Source organism: Chamaea fasciata, unplaced genomic scaffold (genome assembly GCF_029207755.1).
Source record: "Chamaea fasciata isolate MVZ Bird 193981 ecotype frontalis unplaced genomic scaffold, bChaFas1.0.hap1 SCAF_6, whole genome shotgun sequence".
NCBI lineage: Eukaryota > Metazoa > Chordata > Aves > Passeriformes > Sylviidae > Chamaea > Chamaea fasciata.
In genome coordinates, this window is record NW_027094091.1 from 53,751,652 (window position 1) to 53,773,475 (window position 21,824).

At 40.9% G+C, this 21,824-nt stretch overlaps 1 long non-coding RNA gene across 3 annotated transcripts in view; it reads right to left on the bottom strand.

Annotated features, from left to right (window-relative positions):
- LOC136291387 (uncharacterized) overlaps window positions 1-21,824 on the bottom strand; it is a 278,854-nt gene that overhangs the window by 162,898 nt on the left and 94,132 nt on the right. For 2 of the 3 annotated variants that reach the window (XR_010721513.1, XR_010721511.1), the window contains exon 1: window positions 4,499-4,671. The exons of the other annotated variant lie outside the window; for it this stretch is intronic. This is a non-coding gene — a long non-coding RNA (uncharacterized lncRNA). Of the gene's footprint in view, window positions 1-4,498; window positions 4,672-21,824 lie in introns of those variants that run through there. 3 annotated transcript variants of the gene reach the window in all.

Sequence of the window (21,824 nt, forward strand, 5' to 3'; positions counted from 1 at the left end):
TGAAATACATCGTCACAGGGATCAAAATGGATTATTTAGATGAGTTACACAAGGCATCATCTTGTAGGCCATCACAAATCCAAAGGCTGCACTGACACGGAAATAACACAGTAATAACAAATGTGATTCAGAGCAAATTACAAGCTATTACAAGAACATAAGACATCTTTGAAATACATCAGTGTTGTTTTGCCATGGCAGGTATTTGCACAAAATGCTCAGAAGACTACCAGTTTCACTCCTTTCAGACCATCATTCAGTAAGAAACTTACAAAGAAAACAAGCACTATCTTCCTCCTGGGAAGAAAAGAGTAGCAAAATTTTTTTCCCAGTTACAACTTTTCTTAGGAACTAGTGGAAACTAAAGCTTCCACACCTACTGTGCACCTAAAAGTAATTTTTCCTCTTTCTGAACTGGAAAGAAAACTGCTCACCAACTTACTAATAAGAAAGAACTCCTGAATCCTGCATTAGGATTATTTTCCAGTTTGAACTCTGATTAAGGAAAAACCCAGCCAACCAATCAACCACTGACCACAACCACACTTTTCTTGCTGAGGTTGTTTCAGCAACTGAGAAATTTAATGCCTGAGAAATAAATTGTTTCTCTCAGTAGCTAGAAACCTTCTTGCTACACAGAACTCAGTCTGAATTAACAAATTTACAGGTCACATTGGTAAGGCCAAATATACATGGAGCAGAGTACACTAATCCATTCCAGCTGTAACACAGAGGAAAATCCTTCCTTCCTCTCATTTTAATTCCTTACTCCCCAGTTCCTGCCAATGCTCGTGTCCTGGGAAACGGTCCACGAAAAAGAAGTCCAGGCCTTAATTTCTAAAATAGGAGCAATTTAAGGTAATTCAATGTGCCATTAACATTGATTAAATAATTGGCAGGTGAAAAACTGTCAACTCCAGCGTAAAGTAGTCACTTCATATTGGCAAACACAGCGTGAGCAAGTCACTTCAGGAGTGCTAACAGCGTCTCTGTGAAATGCAAACCTCAGTGTGGGAGATATGCCATGCACAAGTCCTTACCTTCATAGCAGAGATCGAGCCTAACAGCAGTGAAAGCACACACAGAGAAAAACAAAACAAAAAGGTGAACAAGCATGCCTCTAACATGGTCATACTAATAGAGAGACAAATGCTGATAAAGATTACACCTTATGGTTCAACAAAACCCATGGTCTCTGGATTATATTGTGGAGATTTATTGTAGATGGGTTACAGTGATTCATTTCGCTGAAGTAATTAAATTTCTGTTGACACAAAAATCTCATAACTCAAGAGGTTCAGCAATCCCTTGAGTTGCTTTGGAGAGAAAATGAAATTAAGGTGTGTTGGAGATAGACAAAGGGAAGAGAGCAGGCTCATAAAAGCAAGCTAATCGAAAAATTCTGTGCCATAGACAGTCACACACTCAACTACTTCTGTAGCTACTTGATTATTCTAATGTCCTTCCTTTTACAGCTCATACCAGCATTAATTTATGGTCCATTGCACCAAAATGTCAACTGTATCCAATGTAAAATTTTATAGTGGAATAAGAAAGCATGATTACAGTCCACCGCTCCAGGCTCAAATGGAGGTGTTACGTCATCTGCTCTCCAAGGTAAAGATCACAAACTGAGAATAAACAAGCACTAGAATTTTAAAACTACTTTTACTGTTTCAACATTCTTTTATGTATCATATGTATTACAGCATGCTCCTTCACAAACCCCAGTCTGTTAAAGTGCAGCTGAGATTATGGCTGTCTGTCAGACTGTCTGTTACCCTTCAGGAAATCAAAGCACATCCTGAGGGCTAGCAACCAAGAGGTACCCTCCTGTATCCTCACTCACAGGAAGTGTAAGGAAGAACCTTATCCCACAAGTTTCTCAGCTTCCAATAAAAGGCAGGCACTGGTCGTAGGGGAAGGCAGAACAACATCTGCACAACTCTCACAACAACTTCCTCACCAGAGACACACAGCTGCTGGTAACTAACAAACCTGCCAACCCCAGCTGCCCCTCTTGCCAACCAGCTCCAGGAAGAATTTTTCTTTTTCAGCAAGCTGTCCAGATGATCCATGTTTCTCTCTGATATTTGCCTTTGAAAATACACAGCAGAAGGCACTAACTTAGAATCCACAAAACTGCAGATCTGACCCAGGAAACTGTGTGCAACCCATTAATTTAACTGTGAATAGAGCTAACATGGAGATCAATGTGTCTGACATCCACCCTCTTCAACTACTGATGAAAGCCCACTAACAATGGAAACTTTGCTTTTAACTTCAGTGGATCTGTAACCACACTCAATTATGTTAGCTCAGCACATCAAACTAGAGCTTCCAGAGTTGGCTGACTGCAGAAGCATTTCTTGGCTTAAACACTAAAATTTAATATAACTTCGTTGTAAGATGACACATTGTTTTTTATTTGTTTAATCTAGGTACTGTTTTTCCCTTTATATTTAAAAAAAAAAAAAAGAAAAAAAAAAGAGAGAGAGAGAAACAAGACCAGAATTCCATGAATACACTGACAAATAATTAAGGAACATCATTAAAAATCACTTCCAGATATTTTGAATTCTGGTCATCACTTCATGGGAAGGTTCCTGTCTGGTACTAACCAGGATTAAAAATCAGGTCAGATCTTCTAATTTACCCATGATGAAAATGATGAACCAAACTCTAGATTTGACTGATACTACCAAAAAACCAAAAACATGCCCCCCCCCCAAAAAAAAAACCCAACAACAACAACAACAAAAAATCCCCAAAAAACAAAACCAAAAAAAATCCCACCATCATCTTATTATCAACATCAAAGACTAACTGCTAAAAATCATATGACATTAAATTCCAGAAGTTTAATTCCTATCATTCCAGCCTCAGAATATATATTCAATAAATGTGAAAATTCTCTTCCAAGCCATCTCACGTGCTTTAACTGCAAAGGCAAGGCTGCAAATTTGACTTGCTCTAAATACACAAAACTTAAAAAAAACTCAAGGTAATCATAAATAAATAATTTTGAATTATTTATTGTACCACCCAGAAGTCAAAGTTAATCCAGAGCTAATATAAATCTGTAGTAATAGGAACAAATGTGATCTATCCCAGCTGGCTAATAGTCTCATGTGTTTACTCTCCTTAAGAAAAAAAATTTACATGGCAATACTGCATAACTAATATGATCTTCCAGCTTGATTTGTTCCCTAATTAGTTTTCAAAGTGACGTAGTTGCTAGTCCTGAATGTCATTACGTCTTCACTCTACATTCTTAAACTATATTTAAGCTGAAGATGAGCTTTAATCCAAATCCACTTAAACACTCAAAGAAAAAAAAAAAAGATCCAGCTTTGACATTTTTAAAAAGCTCCACTTCAATATTAAAAAGCCACAGTCCTCAAAATATTTTTTAAAAACAAGCTCCTTTTTGGAGCAGCTCCTTGTTGGTAGCAGAATTTTAGTTCAGAGCATTTTGAATATTTATAGACTCTACTTCATGAGAAGAGTTCCAAGGCCACTACCAAATTAAAATATAGGTCTTAAATCTATTTTGTGAGAAATACCTAACAAAGAGAAGCCAGACAAAATCTGATACCAATCTGGGCAATTAGGGCTAACTTTAACCCCTATCCAGCACACAGTTCTTTCTCAGTCCTGACTTCATGTTCTGGCATAGGCTATCCCTCTCAAATTAAGATATTACTGTGGGTAACTACAGAGTACAAAGTATCGTCCTAGCTATTCTCACAAAATGGGATGAGACCATGAGATCTGAAGGTGTGAGAAAAGTGTATCCATCAGCTAAGGTGGCCTCTGTCAGGCTTCTGGGACAGGAACTGCTCAATCTGGGAGATACTCAGGATGTGCCTCCTGGCACTTGGACCTTTGCTATTGTGCCCTGCCAGTGTGCCAGGAATCCCACAGGCTCCAGGAGGAACAGAAAGGCACGAGGAAAAGGAAAATTCACATTATTCACGGAGGGAAAAGAACATGGAGTAAAGACTACATGCAACACTGCTCCAACATCATCAGTGTTCCTGTGCAATAAAAACCTGAACCAAAGGAGCTCATCCCATGGGAAATGCATTTTGCCTGTGAGGCTATGGTCTGTCCACTCTCTTGGTGAACTGAGGGGCCTAGGGAGAAACTCAAATAATTATCACCTTTAATTAAGCAATTTAGATTCTTGATATAGAGCAATTTAGGAAAGTAAACAAGACCAACACCAAAACCACCAGAACAAACAGCTTCAAACAAATGACTGATGTACACGAATGGCTGCTTTCTTTTGCTTATGCAAAATATTCACAATACCCAAATGAAATTTAAAGAAAACTAAACAGTATGCCTCTCTAAATCTTCAAAAAATCTACTGCATTAAACAAAAAACCCAACAACTGTCATAGTTGAGATGACCACGGCACACAGAGTACTTCATTAAAAACCTCAGGGGGCTTCAAATATCAGCACCATGTTAACAAGAAGTTTTTCATACCTTTTCTATGTAGCAATCCTATGGGCAGCTCCACACAGCTCTGGCTCTTTCTCTCCTTCTTCCATCTCACTTCTGCAGCCCCAGCTCACTGCTTCCTGTCCCTGGCATGGCCACCTAACTCTGTCTGTCCCTTGTACAATGGCTCATCTTACCCGTCCCTTCCTCCTCACAGCACGGCCAGCAGACTCCAACTGATGCCCTACCAGCTCACTCACTCTTTTATCACACCTGTGAGGGCAAGGCTGTTCCCACTCTTTGGTAATTAACACAGCTGCAATATATCGAAGGCAGAATTGCCTTTTGCTCTATCTCTATAAGTCTTACCACAAACAACCTGCATGAAAGATTTAACCACAGTCTTTCCTGGTGTCTGGAACAGTCTCAAAAGAAGCATTTTTACCTAAGCAGCCAGAGGCTAAAACTTTCCTCACACTTGAACATCCCTTTGCTGGTGCGAACTTCAGTGTCCCAGTTACTGACACATCTAACAGAAAGCTGCTTGTTCCGAGTGTTTTCTGAATCATCCATTTCCAGAAGAACCCATGTCCCCTTTAAAATACTTCTGCTGAAGCCTTTAAGGAGTGTTTGAGATTCAGACATACTATTTTTTTTTCGGGGAGTAGTGTCAAGAGCTGTCTCAGCTAATGCATTACTGTTCCTATACTGCTGCTACTGAGGGGAGAGTGGATTTCTCTCCCTGGGGCATTCCCCACACCCACCCCACCGTTATTGAATATATACACTCAATCCCCTGAAGGTCCAAGTCCTGTTGTCTGCATCAAATCTGGGAATTTAGAAGTCCCCAAGCAGAAGATTTGGGCCTTTTTTGTTCACCCAGCCCTGAGTTTCCTTGGCAAATCAAAGGTTTGTATGCAAAGCCTGCTGAATCAAACAGCCAGCAACCCATATCATTCAATTTGCCACGCTAGGTAGAAAAAACCCTGAAAACTAAAAAACTTATTCTTGTGAGAAACAGAAATCAAAGAGCAGGAAAAAAACAAAGAAGCTCAGCTCAGTCTCAAAAGACATTCAGTCTCAAAAGGCACTCAATCCCAAGAAAAGGAAAAAAACAAACGGACAGTGCTCAGTGTAAAGAAGTTTCCCTAAACATGCAGCTGGCTCCTTGTGGCTCTCAACGAGTTGCACACAAATTCCTTCTCTACAGCACCAGCATCATTGTGTGGAAGCCATGGCAGAAGCAGGTGAGTGCTGTTTTCTGAAAGTTATTGCACATTACCACAGCTGACTTCAACAATAACTTCTAAATGAAATGTAGATAAGCCCTCTTAATTCCAATTACCCTTTCTTTTAAAGCTTAATTACAGTAGTACAAGACTGTCATGGAATGATAATTACAATTTATTTAAGCATCGATAAGTAAACATTAGGTTTTATTTTCCTACTGTGAAATGTATCTAACCTAATGGGCTGATAATTCCATTTAATTGTGTGCAAAGAAACTGGGTAATTTCTGTCAGGTATCATAAAATGGCAATGACTGCTTTATCACAAGATATTAACATTTTCCAAAAAGCAACTGTTCTTTTTATGAATCAGCAGTTCCATTCAGCTTTATTTAGTTCTCAATAAAAGGACAAAGGAAAAAGTTGGAGACTTGTGCAGTCAGAGAACAAGATCTACTTTGGGCCTTATCAGTAAAATGTAAATAGATTGTGGCAGAAGTGATCTTGCGTCTTCCAGGATTCAGCAGACATGCAGTGACTGCCACAAGGCTGTGAAAGCCCTGCCTTGAGACCTAAGCTACCTACACGGCATTAATCAGCAAAGTGCTTTACATTAGATAAGATCTGATTATCATCTTGCTGTGGCCTTGGTCCTGGATCAGGTAGATACCAGTCATAGACACCCTGCTGGAAATCAGGAGTCAGGGTTTACAGACATTCCCAGGATGAGAATCGTCCTAAGGGGGGGATTGTTTTCCAAACATCCCAAATGTATTCCAGCACTACTTTACTGATTTCTGAAATGAAATAAAAGAATTGGTGGCAGATTTGCCTGCTTAATACTTATAACCAGGTGCTGCAGACAGCAAGAAGAGCTCAGACAAGACTTCAGGGCATCATCAAAAGGTAACAGAACAGCTGGATCAAACCCTTGGGCACTTTTACTTCCACTCCAGAAAAATTAATAAGAGAGACTTTCTCTGAATCCCACCTACCAGATGGTGGTTCTCCTTTTGCAAACACTCTTGGGTCTATTTCAGGATATGAAAGAACGACTTTTTAATAGGGAAGAGGTGAAAGGATGGAAGATATGATGGCATGGGTATCATATGGAACTAAGGATTCATATAAAGCATGTCAAAACTTTTTTCTCCATTCAAAAGTTTCCTTTCAAAGCCCAGAAGAACTTTTATAGCTGCAAGTCCACACATCCAGAGAGAGCCTCTCCATTTAAGGCAGCTGCATGTGGAGTCCCACACCAGATAAAATCACCTTTCCCAATCTTCCCAGAGTTGCACAGTGTAAACCCTGACTGCCAGGAGGAGATTGGCTTATTTTAACACCAAAGAATCCAATGTCTACTTGGACAAACAACTTCAGTGACTCACTATAACACCCACTCTGCTCTTCACCGCCTAGCTCAAATGGAAATCAGCTCAACGTCTTCTCCCATGTCAGGAGGAAAACAAAGCAAACCAGCAGCTGTGAAAAAGATGTCTGCTTCTTGAGAGGATGGGCTTAGCCTTTTGAGTCCCCAAACCTCCTCATCCACCTTTTAAAATGCAGCATCAGCAGAATGACCCAATGCCATTCCTCAGGCCTTCCCACAAGGAATGCATTTTTTGCAACGGGAAAAATACAGCATCTATGACAATTTCCTCTGTAATGGTGAGTTGGCCACACTGATACATAAAGTCCAGTATTGGTCTGTAGCCAACCCAGACACCATCACCTCAGTTTTTGCTTTCCCATGGAACCTTTCTGCCACTAGACTGTGTCCAGAATCCATCTATCAGAGGCCTGGGCTACACAACACTGCATCCATCAACCACTTGCTGCTCTTTAGCTCAGAGCATGATGCAGGTGGGAATCCTTTCTAAGTGCTTTGCTGAAATTTACTCAAGCAACCCATTGAGATGCATGCGAGCAGCTCAGAGCAGCATTTGAATGCTAAGTAACATCAGTTCCTCTTCACAAGCCCTTATCTTTATGAAGAAGCTGACACATCTGAACATTTTACAGACAGAAAAACCAATTTGTAATACTCCCGTTACAAGAACCTTCATTTTTTGGAGACAGAATTTTCTGTGCCTCTGAACTAAATGTTTGCCAATGACTCAAATAGGTATTCCGAGTATTGTTTGACCTAGCATACAAATGATAAAAAAAGAAAGGAAAAGTTTGGGATAGGGGATTCCTGCCCTCAAAATATGGTGCTATTTTTATTAATAAACACAACTCCATGCAGTTTTTACATGAGGTCTAACTATGCTGGCAACAGTCAAGCAATACAATTGTCACAGAATTGTGCTGGTAATTTTCAGATTTTTTCTGTATCAGTAATACTTATATTTCCAGAAGAGGAGAAAACACGAGAAGCGGGAAAGACATCAAAAAGAAATAACTACATTTTTATTATTGATGCATCTAAAATAATTCCGTTTACAACACTACTGGGCGCAGAGGCCTCTGCATGCAAATTATCCTGATATCTAGGTCACAAGATGCTTCAATGTGATTTCTAAATTAACAAGCACAAATTACCATTCCAATCAAATCTTTCATAAAAATGCTGATAGTAAACTTAACTAACCTTTATCAGTAAGATAAGCAATTCCAAAGATAAAATCTGGATGTTTTTGCTGTCCATAAGCCCTGTTAGCAAGAAACGTCATTCCTGACGCCTACCATGCTCACAACCTCCTTCAGCTGCAGCTCTTTGCCTCAAAGAGGTTTTTAATTGTCCTGCAGGAGGAGATCAGGTTCAGGTAAGCAGGCTATTTTGATTAGATACATTTTTAAACATTGCAGCAACTGCATGGACGTTGCAGCAGCTGCATGGAAACAAAGAGACTCTCACCAAGCAAGTACGGACTCTCACTTCCTAACATACAAGTACAAGGCAAGAACCACCACCACAAAAAAAAAAAAAAAAAAAAAAAAAAAAAAAAAAAAAAAAAATTGATGGACACATCTTTGTGTGACCTAAATTACATTCAGCTATGTCAAAACTTTTTTCAGATTGGATTTTCCTATAAAATCAGATGGTTTATTTTACCCTGCTCTCTTCCAAGTGAATTGTTTATAGATTGTTTGCCTGACTCAAATAGATCTTTTACTATGCCATGAATGTGCCCACCCTTCCTTTCCCCCCCTCTTTCATTTCTAAAGATAGCCTTACTATGAGGCAGATTCCTTTCTCTTCAAGAGCCATGGAGTTTCCACCAATTACTCAATTTGCAATATTGCTGATTTTACATTATAATCTCCATAAATTAGAGATATTACAATCAAGTACAAAAGTGGCATGCACTATTTGGTGTGCATGTGAAATTAACATAAATGAATCATTTAATTTACTTAGCTCTACCATATCTCTGCAAATTAAAAAAAGGCATCAGCTAGTCTTTTCATCCATATCTTGTTTATGAGCCTATCTCTGTGCCTTAGAGTCACTCACAGCCAATGGAATCATGTACCATGAACGGTGCCAGTTAGGCAAAATGCATCCCCTTCATTAGGATAAGTGATGCCCCCAAAGTCAGGAAAAAACTGTCAGCATGGTCTAACTTGAGCCAGGTATAAATGCTGCCAAACAAAGCTAAGAGCATCAACATAATATTCTTCAATGCTAGAGTCAAGGGGTTGCAGCCTTGACAGCAAAATTAGGGGAGAAATTCTCTCTGTGTTGAAGACAACAGAAAATGGATTTAGACATTACTCAAAATACCTACTCAATATTGCAAAGCACAAGTAAAGAAACAACAACAGCAAGGGGGTAGAAGCATTCAGAGAATAGCAGGATGAAGGCAGACACTGATAAACCGCATTTTGGCTCCTTTTCCCTCACTCCAGGAACCAGTTTTTTCCCAGCATTCCCCTCTCTATTTGCACACATGCATGATAAGGTCTCATATTATGTAAAGATAAGGTGAGGTGGGCTCCCTATTTCCCCTGTAATCACACTAAAATAAACAGCACAGGAAAATCAGGCTCCTGATTTTTGAATGCAGATTCTGCACAGCCATCAGACACTTCAGAAGAAACAAAAAATAAACGGTAGTAAATCCTATCTTTTCCTCATTTTCTTTCCATACTTGAAAAGCCCTTGGTCTCAGATCATCCCTGAACCAATTAATTGGCATACCACAGTGAGAAACCTTCTTTCATCACCAACACTTTGACATTTCCATCCCTGCTAGGAACGAATAACTAAGCTGTGAAACTTCTACAAAGAGAAATCACCCCAGAAACTTGGTAATTCACCCTGTGTTTCATGATACATCTAAAAAGATAGAGAAGCCTAAAAACTGAAAACAACACCCCAGCATGGTGACTGGCCTGGAAGGTCGACCTAGAGACAGCCCTGCAGCTCACTCAGTGGTGCTCTTGTGCCAAGATGTGCATGTGCTCCAAACAAGTGCACTTCAAGCACAGGTTTGCATCATCAGAGATCACATACTTTCCAATGTTCTACAGGAAATACTATTAAATATAACATAGATACTATAGTTGGAGTTCTGATGGGCTGCAGTAAACTGTTCCTCCCTGGAAAGCTGATGGAGCACATCATATTGGAGGCTATCTCTGTCCACATAGATGGCAAGAAGATGATTAGGAGCAGCAAACGAATTTATAAAAGGAAAATCATGCTTGACGAACATGATTACCTGCTATGATGAAACAACCGCCTGGGTGAATGAGGGGAGAGTGGTGGATGTTGCCTGTCTCAACACCAGCAAGGCTTTTAACACACACACAAGACTTTTCTCTGACATCCACAGGGAAACTCGAGAAGCATGGAATGGATGAGTGGACAGTGAGATGGATTGAGAGCTGGCTGAGCAGCAGATCCCAGAGGCTTGCAATCAGTGCCACAGGGTCTAGTTGGAGGCCTGTCACTAGCGGTGTCCCCCAGGGGTGAATGCTGGCCTCAAAATTGTTTAAGCTGTTCATCAATGCCTTGGATGAAGGGGCAGAAGTCTCCTTGGCAAGTTCACAGATGACACAAAGCTGGGAGGAGTGGCTGATACCCCAGAGGGATGTGCAGCCCTCCTGAGGGACCTCCATACGTTGGAGATGAACCATCTGAAATTCAGCTAAGTCAAATGCAGAATGATGCACCTCGGGAAGGACAACCCCAGGCACCAGTACAAGCTGGGTGATGAGCTGCTGGAAAACAACTTTGCAGAGAAGGGCCTGGGGCTCCTGGTGGACAACAAGCCGTCCATGAGGCAGCTGTGCCCTGGTGGCCAAACAGCCCCATGGTATCCTGGGGTGCATTAAGAAGAGGTCAGGTCAAGGGAGGTGATCCTGCCCCTCTACACAGCCTTGGTGAGGCCTCACCTGGAGTGCTGTGTCCAGTTCTGGGATCCTCAGGACAAGAGGCATGGAGCTCCTGGAGCAAGTCCAGAGGCATGTGACAAAGATGATTAAGAAACTGAAACATCTCTTATGAGGAAAGGCTGAGAGGCTAGGGACTGTTCAGCCTTGAGATGGCTGAGAGGGGACCTCATCAATGTCTAGCAGTGTCTGAAGGGAGAGTGATGCTGTTCCCTGAGCCATGCCAGGAGAGCATGCTGGCAAAAGCATGAATGAGGCAGAATTTTGAGGAGCAGTCTGGGAGCATCTACATGTTTGAGATCTCCGGACAGCAAAAATTCTCCAGAAAGCAGTTTACAGCACTCAAGCAAAGCTCCAGGGTACTCCAAATTCCCCTCCTGACAACATGGGGTTGGGTCTGTCACAGAGCTCAGGCAGCTCTTCCCTCTGGCTCCTCCCATGTTTGATGGTGCAAAGAGAGTTTCCCCTTTTGACCCTTTGCAGAGAAAGTGCTATGCAATACTGAGCCGAGACAAACACACCCTCCCTGTGAAGTTTCATACCTTAAATTCCTTGAAACTTTCACTACAGATACTGCTTCTGGTATCACTCAGCAGAACAGGCCAGATGCACTCTGAAGGGCTCTATTCTTGTCTACTAGGTGCACAACAGATGATCCAGGGTTTCTCTTGCTTAGCATGTAGAGCATCTTGGATCAGCAGGAGTCACTACCTTTGTTTCTACACTGTATACTATCTCCCCATCACCCATCCAGTGCCATATTCAATTATTCATGAATGAAATAACAGTTTTCAGCATTAATAATTTACTGCTACACCAAGGGGATGTGTAAGGTAAAATGTAACTGATATGGGAGTCTGAGCTTTGGCAGCTTTTATAATACTCATTCATCTAGCATTTTCTATCATTAATCCTTGTGCTTTGCTGACTAGAACGTTTGCTCAATGACAGGCATATTTCCCCACTGACTTGGATCTGGTACATAGGCTCAGTACCTGTAAACAGGAAACGTATTTTTGTTTGTGGGACTTCATTTATTAAAGTGCTGACATCAGATTTTGCAAAGTCTTTCTCTCAGGAGAAGTCACATGGACCTAAGTAGGTCTGCTTGCTTAAAAAAACCCTGCCAATACCAGTACAAGATAGTGAGGATGGGTCTCAGGCAAGTATGTAATAATAATGCAATTAATACAATTAATAATTTATTATCCAGCCTCACAGACAGTCCCACTGCCTTTCTTGTGTCCAAAAAATGAGAAATCCTTTCCCTTTGGGGGGACCTGAGCTAGTTATTAATTTACTGAGTGCCTCATCAGAAAACTCTAATTCACTGCCTGGCAGCACATGGGCATTGAAGAGGTACAGGTGTAGAAATTCCCCTGGACTGGCACCAGACACAGAGGTGTACACTACACTCCTCATTAAAGTAACGGTACATTTGCAATTTCCTTGATCTGACCCCTCTAGCCACCCATGAGATGAAAAGAACAACATCATTAGCAATGCACCCCTGAATATATCCTATAAAATCAGGAAATTCAAGTGCTCATTTCAAATTTAGGCAAAAATCCAAAAAAGAAGGTTCCTTCCTCATTGTTTCTTCCTCACAACAAAAAACCCCTGAATATTACACTGATAAACTTAAGCCGCTGCATTGCTTATGCATCAGTGCAAGACTTGATTTGCATCTCAACATAGACACAACAGTTATGTAATTCAGAGCAAGCATCAGATTTGAGCTGAGTGGCAGGGCATGCAGTCCCATACCTTACCACTGTTAAACCTGAATATCCCTCTCCCCTGTGGCATCTAGTTTAAAGTCCTATCAATAAGCCCCACTATCCTTTGACTAAAGACTGCCTTTCCCCTTTGACAGAGGTGAAATCTGCCTGAACTCAGCAAGCCTGGTGTCATGTAGGCCATCCCTTTATCAAAGAAAACAAAATATTTGGCATGAAGCCATGTATTAATATACTAACTGTCCAGGGATCTGAAACCATCTGCTTCTTTCAATGTCACCACCTGCACCTGGAAGAACAGAGGAAAAAACAAACTGTGCCCCTGATTCCCTCACCAATGGCCCCAAGGCATTGATGTCTCTTCAGGAAAACCAGAAATTCCACCTAAATTCAATGACATGGTCATTTATTTATTCAAATCATCAAGTGAAGACCTGAGTATCAGAATATATATAAAAATCGGGTTCGTACTTATTAGATCTCTACTTTGAGGTAGCAGCTGTATTATTTGAAAAATGTCAAGTAACAAATTGAACTTTGAATGAACAAAATGATTTTTTTGTTTTTGCTTAGAGCTGAGCAAAGTCCTAACAAATTTTATTAACTTGGCATACTGAGTACTTTCACAGACTTACAAATGCCAGAAAACATGTCATGATTTTCATTCATTTGCTTGCATTTGCAACGATTTGGCTGAGTTTTCCTGCAAAAACAGTTTTCAACCTCCAGTTTGCACTGGACTTATTCCTGGATGAAGACTCACAAGTTTGCTCATTTCCCTACCTAGGCCTATTTGTTTCACTGGGTGATCTGCAACAGACCACATTCTTCAAAAGCAGAAGACAGAATAAGAAGCCAGAAGCTTTCTGCTTTCCAAGACACCTGTACACTAGTCCTGGCTTTGCCAGTTGCCTGTTGCATCAAGGTGGTGAAGTCACTGCTCCAGCTCTGCTACCCTGTGAGCTTGCTGGCTGAGGACCTGTCCCTTACAACACACTGCACAATCAATAGCATAACAGGGCCTTGATATTGATTAGAGCTGCCAGCTGCTACACTTAAGTACATCTTAACAGCAATAATCAGAACAAATAAGAAATGCTACATGAGGTTTCCAGTGCAGGGGAGGCTTTCTGTACTGCACAGTGTGTCACCAGCAGTGCAGTAACCAACAGCACTGAGAGGCACAGAAGGAGCACATTCATTATCCAGATCCCACTTGCTGCTGCTTTTTACTGTAATCACCATCTAATGATATTGAGGTTTTTAAAGGAGCTTACTGGGAAGAACAAATAAACAAACAACACACCATGCAATGGCTCTGACTCTCGGTGGAAAACTGCTGCTGTTCCACAAGAAAACTGCACTAATAACGCAGTTGGTTCAATTGCACATTCCTAGCTGCACTTCTGCTGCAGAGTGCTCCTCCCCTGGGAGGTGACTGGATAGTTTCTTGCTGAACCTTACTTACAGCACTCTGCAGATTTCACACTGGCGCAGCCAGACAGAGGCATTTTGCAAAAGGGGGAAAAAAAAGTATTCTTTTCCTCAAAGACATGCTAGGGGAACTAGACTTTTAGAGAGCTTGTGATGCAAACAGTTTATCACTAAATAAAGAAATTTTTTTTCTGCAAACCATTTCACAGGGAGGGAGAGCTGATGTTCCTATTGCTTAAGACATATAAACAACAAACCTATAGCTTACCTGGAACATGCACCTTGCTAAGTCATGAAATAGACACCTGGACTCCAATTCAGTCAGACAGTTGAGCTTGACAGTATCAGCACTTATCACCCACAATTTCCTCTTTGACTGGCATGTTAAATGAAGCTGAAAATTGCTTCCTAAACACAACATGCTTAAATAATCAAAACAATCTTAATGTTAGGGACAGACTATTTCCTTTTGTTTCTAGCTAAAAACCTCCCATTTTACACAGTCAAGTTTTCTTAAGGCTTCTGATGCAATCTTTTGGGCAATGCATACAGAAGGATGACTGAGGGAGTTAACACATATTTGCACTAAGCCCTTGATACAAAACTCTCAGCCATGATCCTAGCATGTGTTAGCCACACTGCAGGCCCACGTGTCCTCAGGACATGTGTCTCTGTCCTCAAGTGGCTAATACAAGCACTTGGGAATTTATAACCATCCCAGAGTTCAGCACAGGATAGCTACCCAGGCATTATAAATGAGTTTTCCAGAGCAGATTTAATCCCATCTCGGATAAAGAATATCAGGGGAGTCTGTGAAGCCAAACAAGCTGTTGTGCAGATGTAGGAACACAAAAACATTGCCAACAGGGTCTAAATACAGATGTCAGAGTCCCCTTATGCACAGGGTTGGTGTGGATTTTGTATCCACACTGGAAGGCAAGCAGAAATTTCCAACATGATACGCTGTCTCTTCCCAAACAGTGAGTTCAAAGCAAATTTGGATGTGCCCATGTGAGCTTAGAGAGCAAGGCAGAACTGGCACACTGAGGTGCCAAGGAGCTTAGTGGGTCTATGGCAGATGCTCCAGAAAAACACACCAAGTCCCTCAGAAAGAAACCACAAGTACTTATGGTGGCTCAGGGATGGTTTCTCACCATCACTCACACCAAGGTTATACAGGGCTGCAGTGCTGCTTCTCAGCACAAACAACAGAGCATGCAAACGCATTACAAAATGTTGCAAGCACCTGACAAAGTAAGATTTTGCAAACACTCACCTCAGCATTACAGTCATACATGTTTTTCTTTGTTAATGGAGCCATACTGCTAGGAATGCTGCCTTTATCCTGCTAAGTGCTCACTGCTTACAGACACCCACCTGGCAGCTACACCAGAGGCCAAGCCTTACTCATATTCGTCCTTTTAACCCTTGTTTAAGGTGAAATGTCTTCCTCAAGTTACTTGCTTGTGGCTTTTGCATTATCTGATTGGACCCTTTGAGGCTGTGCAAAACCTTTGCCTCAGAAAAGATCCGATTTATCTCAGAGGAGTGCCAGAGCTGTATTTAATCACACTTATCCTTTCTGCATCTTTGCACCTCTACAGCTTTAAGCCTTTCTTAACTTAATTCCTTTGGGAATTGTTAATTCATTCACACTTTTGATCACCTTCTCCTGCCTGCCTTCCATCTCACCAGCCACAAAAGATGTTATACCTCCCAGCTGACAGTCTACAGAACAAAGGTATATCCAGCCCTGCTGTATGATACAAGGAGTTTTTTGGGACCCAGATATCTTTAATAATGCAGGAGAATATTCTCCCTTCCAGTGGGAAGAAGAAAAAAAAAAAGCATTAAGATAAACAGTTTAAGACAAAATGCTATGATTTAATTTTCTCTGCTTAGAAGATAAATTTAAAAATAAGGTGAACTCCTAGAATTCAATCCCACGTGACTCTAAAGTTCTGGGATGCTGCAGAGTGCAATATGCACCTACAAGAGATATTTGAAAGATAACAAAATAAATTCTGCCATCAAGCAAATGTAGACAGACTCCAGGAACCATTAAAAGTTTTGTCAATCCATTCTGCAAACAGACACCCTATATTGGCAGTTCTCTTCATCAAGCACATTTCAGGAATAACAAACTGGTAAAATACCAGATAGTATGTAAAGTGAATTGATCATGATGTCTGAGTGCCAATATAGGAAGCAAATAACCTGAAGTAGAAGAGTTTTTTAATACCTCAGGAAAGTCATAACATCATCTGTAACTGGAACTGAAGTGAGAACAAAGTAAAATAAGTCAATTTTAGGTGCACAGATTTAGCAGATGGGACAATTAATCTTCAGAACCAGCACAGACAAACAATTTGGGTGGGGTTAGAGTTTTGCACAGCCCTAATCACAGTAGCTCTGCAAGGCAGCAACGGGAAAAGCTTCAGACAGCTACAGTAGGACAGGAATGGGTGCTCCACGATGGATATTTGTGTGGGAGACCAAGTTTGTGACTAACCAGAACAGCCTCTGCACTTGCAAAACAATTTCAGTTGCAGTTTCTGATAACCAGTTAATGGCGGGATTTAGTGCCTCATTAAGTCCTATATCCCCCAAAATTGTAGCTGACCTCATTCAGGTGACAGATTATTTACTTTCTTCTCTTCCTAATTATCCCTCCTTCAGCTTCATTCATCTCCCCGGAGAGACAACTCCCCAGTTCTAGAATCACCATGATCAATCCAAACCTGAGGGACTACTGGTGACTGGATAATTGCAGTGTGATGGAGCACCCTGAAAGATGCACCACAAACTCTGCCCAAAAGAGCTCTGCCTAATTAGATGAGAGGATTAGGTGCTGGGGGGAGATCCCAGACTGAGAGAGGTTAAAGTAGCTTGCTCAGTCTTATGCAACAGAGCAAAACAGGGTAGATTCTACCCAACTCACTTTTAGCTGCATTTCTCATCCATCAGAGAAACATCTCTTGATAAAAGATTATTTTAAAATTATTTTTGTATTAAGTCTAAAACAGGGACAAGAGAAACAGCTGCAGTTCTGACAGCTTATCTCTGCTAAAAATCTAACCTGTTCATCTCCTGTAGCATGGATGATCAATTTTCCCCACATCAAAATGTGTTGGCAGTTAATAGCAGCAACTCCTTTTTTTGTTAATTAAGAATGAAGCATGCCACAGATCATAATTATTTTTGAAAAATGTTGATGATAATTCAGCATGTAAACAGAACATTTTATCATTATTTTAAGAAAAAGTACAGGTTGTGTTCTTGGAAAAAGGCTTTCTATTTACTAAAATTTGAAAAGCAACAGTAGTGAAGATCAGATTCAACAACAGCATGGCATTTTAGGAGACATGAGTAAAATGACCGCTTCTTTAAAAATTCATTAAAATCTGCCCCATGACCCTACCTCAGCACTCCAAGGCCTGAAGTGCAGAGGTAGTGTAATAATCAGGTTGTGTGTGCAGCATCTGCTTTTTAATGAATCCATGATGCAAGTACTTCACTGCAGACAGAGCAGAATGTGCTACTTCAACACATTTTGGGTTTTTTAACATCTTCTAGATATTTACAAAAGTACATAACAAGGTGTTACATTTGCCAGAGGACAAATTAGGTGCAACCTCTCATGCATTTCATGTTTCTTGTTAAGAGTTTGATTTTTGAGGAAACCTGACTACTGCATGAAAAAAGCCTCACCCCTCTTAACCTGCCCCAGCAGAGAATCCATCCTGTTTGCTGCAGTGCTGAACTTCAGCTCCGTGAAACAAATACCTCTTTCTTCTTCTGCTTCATCCCCAAGGGCACAGCCAGGTCAAGATTAACAGACACTCCCTGCTCCCTGCTATTTTTTTTTCACGTGACCTTTAAAAGCAAACCAACATGACACAGTTCACATACAGAACAAGCTCTGAGAGCACACACACACACAACTGGAGCCTGGGCTCCCCAGTCCGAACCCCAACATGAAATGCCCATATCTCCTCCTGGAGCTTTGCAGACCACTGGAATAACAAGTCTCCCAGACTTCCAGGCAGATGCTCTTATCTGCTCTAACTCCCCCAGAAAATGACAACCACTAAAATAAGCACCAGACAGCCAAAAAGCCAACTTGAAAAATGAAGGGAAAGTCTTCTCTGCAAAGTGCTCACACATCTAACAGTGGCAACAGAGCCTTCTGGATTTCTCCATTTAGTCTACACTACTAATGACTCCAGCATCACATTTATAGCATTACAACGTTGCACCATCCTTCAATTCTGTGCATGAATCTATAGCTTAGCCAGTTCTAGATGTTTGTAATAGTACATTACCTTTTTTATTCCCCTTGCTCTAATTCTTGAGGTGAAAAGTTGCTACAGAAATCACTTGCTAACTAATACAGGTTCATCAACAATTTGCATTTGCTAATGATGTTTAAGAGACCACAGTGATTGCTGTCCAGAATTCTTCTAAGAGGCAAAACAAACATCTAAATTATAACTTTCTAACATCTGCTTCCTCTAGGGGAGGATTTGTATGAGGTTTGACAGATGCAAGAGCTCTGAAGAATGGCTGTTACAAATGAGCCAGATAGCAGAGTCTTGGAAAATGCAGCCAATCTCAGCTTATTGAAATGAGGTCCAACCGGAGGCAGAAATAACACAGCTGTTCCATCTGACTGCTGCTTAGGAGAGAGATGGTATCTTGTGATAGTATTAATAGATCTCATTTTCCAGGTGGTATGCAGAGTAAAAGAGAGCTCACCATTTAATCTCACTTGATGTTATTTATAGTGTATTAAACAACAAAACCCCAGCTTCCCCCCAAATCTACAAGTTAGCCAGCGTAGCAATGATAGTCCTGAGCAAAATAGTCAACAACTACCCAAGTCCACACATTAGCTTCTCACTCAAAATGCTTTTGTGCATGGCACAGTAGGAGCTTTTAGGGTCATCCTGTCTTCAGAGTAGTGAATGACAGCTCTGTGACTATAACTCATCGATTCAATGTAATTCTTATTACAATTTACCATGAATTTTATTTACTAAGCCCAACATAAAGAATATTTTATGTTAACATAGTAGCAACTCCTTTTAACAATAATCTTAAATCTGGTTCTACACCGTATTCCCAAGACAATCCTCTTACTCAAGAAATAGCTTCCTACTGGAGAGACTGGAGGAAAGAAGAATTTCTATGTTTACCACAAGTACTACCAAAAAAAAAAAAAAAAAAAAAAGGAAAACAAGAAATTATGTACCTTTTTAAAATTTGTTGAGGTGGGAATATGGGGTTCTTTTCCTTTTTTAAAAAATGGAATTAGTGAGAAGATGCAACAAGGCTCCTGTTCATTTGTACATCCTTTCAAACAAACACTGTGATCAGAAAAACAGTGCCATAAGGCTTACAGTTGGGAAAGGAAACAGGAAGAGCAGATACTTTTTATGGCCAAAGAATTCCCATGAAACCCAGTGACAGACTGTCTTCTGCCACAGACTGGTGGCCTTAATTAATGCTGCATTGATCCCTTTTCCAACCGGTGCAGTTTCATTACAGTTTTGGGCCATGGGAGGACAAGCAGCCGGAACTCGGGCTGATCACTGCAGGACTGCATCTCCAGGGCCAGCTGCAGACTCATCCTGAAAGAGGTGAACTAGGCCTGGACAAATCTGTTCTAGCAGTCTCCTGTCAAAAGGCGAGTTAATTTTTTTGGGCAGCAGGAGTGAGGGCATATGTTGGCTGTGTTTTAACACTGCTGCTGCTGCTTCAGGGAAGGCGTGTTTGACTACATAACCACTTCTCCCCTGTGTGGGAGAGCCTGCCCATACAATTGCTTCCCTTCAATTTTGGGTCAAGCTGTGCGCAAATCTCGTGCAGGCTGTCCAAATTGCATGCAGAGTATAAAACCACAACCACATCTGTTTCTCATACAGCAGCTCCACACAGTTCTGCACCCTTCTGGCCTCGCAGTCCATAATCTCTATTAAATTCAGTCTGTGTGTGACAGGATAAATTCTCATTAGCATCTTGTGCTTTCCCTTCTGAGACCCCACAGGAATAACACATATTACTTGCCAACCTAAATGGCACTTCTCCTTGTGCCCAGCCTCTGGCACTTAGAGAAATGAAGGCCAGCTATCCCGCAAAAGGAAGTGCCAGCATAACTTGCAGAGCTTTATGGCTGTAAGTGGTGAATAACTTTAATCAGCGCCCAAACTGACAAGATGCTTATCAGCTGCCAAAGTGAACAAAAGTTTGGTGGGCTCACAGCACCAGTGCAACATGCTGGGCAATACTGTCGCTGCTCCCAACAGTAGGAAAAACCTGTTACCCACAGGAATACATATGTATTGCCTACCACCTAGCCAGGAGTGAGAACACAATTTGCAGCTATATAGAACAGTACATTATCTGTTTTGAATATCTTTGTTTTACTCAGTTTCCCATAAGAAACCTTCATCAAAATGTCTCAAAATATTTAAAATAAACATTTAACCCCCTTGTTTCAGAGATGCACTGTCATAGAGGAACAAAATTTTAATGCAGAAAAATTTACTATGTTGTAAAGCCCACACTGAGGGCTTTACACATAAGAGGCACTGAACATACAATTTGTGTGGCAAGACTGAAGTATATTATTGCATATCCACAACAAGTTTCCAGTGGATGGACAGAATACATAAAATCTGACTGAATAACTCACAAATAACACAGATGATATGATACTTCAGGACATGAAGGTGAGTAGTCTAAACACTTTAAGACTCTCTTTCTAGTCACAATTTAAAACCTGGATATGTTGAAGCAAAAAGAGCCAGCTCAGTGTGAAAAACATGTGGAGCTCAAACTACTTGTCCTTAGGATTAAGATTTTTGACTCAAAGGCTCTGTGGTAAAAGCTGAATAGAGTAACTGATCCTTACTACTACTGAATAGCACTCCTCAAATATGACCAGACTTGCCAAGTCATAGGTGCCATAAAGCCTTCCTAAATAAGCAGTCATAAGAGTGATCCAAAAAAATGAAAGTACTGAAATCACCCATGACCAAGGCAGCAATTCAGGAGTGAAATCCCTGCTGCAAAATTGTACCACTTGCAAAAGTCAGCATTTTACGGCTACTTTAAGGGGTAATGGACTTCCTAAACACAAAATTAAATTCCTAAATTTATTCTTGAGTCGTTTTCTAGAGGAACAAGTGTCAGCACATTCTTGGGGATGTAGAGGCAACCTCTCCATTATCTGTGTTCTAGAAGTAAGCTGTTGTCCCTTTATTGGGCCACCTAGAGATAGGCAGTGCCATGAAAAGTTGACTCCAAATTTGGAACACACAAGTGAGAAAGCTGGAAGGATCATATAAGTCTTGGGAAAATGAAGAATTCCATATAGCATGGACTGGAATGACAGACAGTTTCCTTGCACCATGAACATTTATGGAGGAGAGAGTTACTCCTCCCCTTCCTTCAATCTAGTCCACCAAAAAGCAAAATTTTGCTTTTAGGAAGAGTTCAGTGTCTGAGCAGAAGATACCAGACCTCTCATTTGATTTTCTTTTTCCACAGTACAGCAAAAATGAAGGGCTTAACAAGAAGAGGAGGAAAAGGAGCCCCCTAACATCTGGTTCCCAGTCCTAC